Genomic DNA, 1,545 nt, shown 5'->3' with positions numbered 1-1,545 from the left:
CACACACACACACACACACTCACACACGTCGTGGTGTGAACTGTTGCTTCAGGAACGTCTTCGTCTGTTTCATGAGAGAAATCCTGAAGTTTATTTCTTGAGCAGGGCGGGACTCTGAAGCTCCGCCTCTCACCTGAGCCGGGACTCTGAAGCTCCGCCTCTCACCTGAACCATCGGCTCTACCTCGGCCGAGCTCCGTCCGCGTCCTCCGTCACTCGGAGGGAGGACGTCCGTGCCTCCCCTTCATCCACCGACTTGGCGGCTACGAAGGTCACCAGCCTCAGCGGGAACTTGCCCGCCTTCTTCAGGCGCTTGGTGTTGTTCTGGACGCTCACGAAGGAGAGGGTATTGATGACCCCGTTGCTCATGGCGATGCACTCGATTATATAGAAGGCCACCAGGGAGTTCCTGTCCCTGGAGATGAGGGTGGGGTAAAAGTCCCGCAGCAAGGCGAAGCCATAGTACGGCGCCCAACACAGGACGTAGGCGACCAGCACCAGAATCAGCACCACCACCGTCCTCCGACGCCTCTGGAGCCTCTTCCGGATCTGCTCCGTCTGGAAACCCGGAACATCCTTAAACCACAGCTCCCTGGAGATCCGGATGTAGCAGACCGCCATGACGGTCACGGGGCCCATGAACTCCAGGGCGAAGACGAGGAGGAAGTATGAGCGGTAGTAAACCTGCTGGTCCACGGGCCAGATCTGAGCGCAGAAGGTCTTGTGGGTGCGACCCGCCGCGTGCGGGTACGTGGTCTCGGACGCCATGTAGGCCGAAGGGATGGAGATGAAGATGGGGACGATCCAGACGGTCAGGATCACGCAGTACGCCGTCTGGTGCTTCATACGAGGCTTCAGAGGGTGGAGGATGACCATGTACCTGCAGACACAGACCAGGTGTGGCGGTTAAATCATCGATATATTCAGATTTTACTTTGGTGAATGTTTCTATATTTTGATTCTGTACTTTTACACAGAGTACTTGTAAACTGTATTTCTACTCTGTGGTGATGGTACTTTTACACAAGTCAAAGATCTGAGCAAAGTTCTCATCCCTGACTTTTACACATTAACTGTCTAAAGACATCTAGACCTCTGTTCCATGTTCCATGTTCTATGTTCTGTGTTCTACATGTTCTACATGTTCTGTGTTCTAACATCATCACAAATGTTTCCATCAGTTCTCAAACAGAGAAATCAGTGATTTTAATCCTGGTCACGTTTCTTCGTCGCCTGTTGCAGGTAAAAACCTGCTGAACGTCTGGTTCATGAGCGACCAGAGAAACAGTCAGAACGAAGGTCAGCATCAGCCTCAGCTGCAGCTCTTCCCTCAGTCACCTGACCCACTGAAGGAATCCAAACTACAACTCCCATGAAAACTGTTGCTGACGAACACTTTGTTTCAGCTGCAGTAGTAAAAGTAAGATTTGATCAGAGAGACGTACAGAAACAGAAACCGTCCGTCTGAAGTTGTTGGATATAATTTATCTTGCGAGGACTGTGATGCAGTTTAAGGGGATTGTGGCTGATTGATGCAGATCAGCTG

The 1,545-nt window shown here is 51.6% G+C and overlaps 1 pseudogene; it reads right to left on the bottom strand.

The window, feature by feature from the left end:
* Positions 1-11: 11 nt before the first annotated feature.
* On the bottom strand, positions 12-879 carry LOC111649483 (prokineticin receptor 1 pseudogene; annotated as a pseudogene).
* Between the last annotated feature and the right edge of the window lie 666 nt (positions 880-1,545).

Source organism: Seriola lalandi, unplaced genomic scaffold (assembly GCF_002814215.2).
Source record: "Seriola lalandi dorsalis isolate HSWRI2012SDOR001 ecotype SW California unplaced genomic scaffold, Sedor1 jcf7180002050992, whole genome shotgun sequence".
NCBI lineage: Eukaryota > Metazoa > Chordata > Actinopteri > Carangiformes > Carangidae > Seriola > Seriola lalandi.
This window is presented reverse-complemented; position numbering and strand designations above follow the sequence as displayed.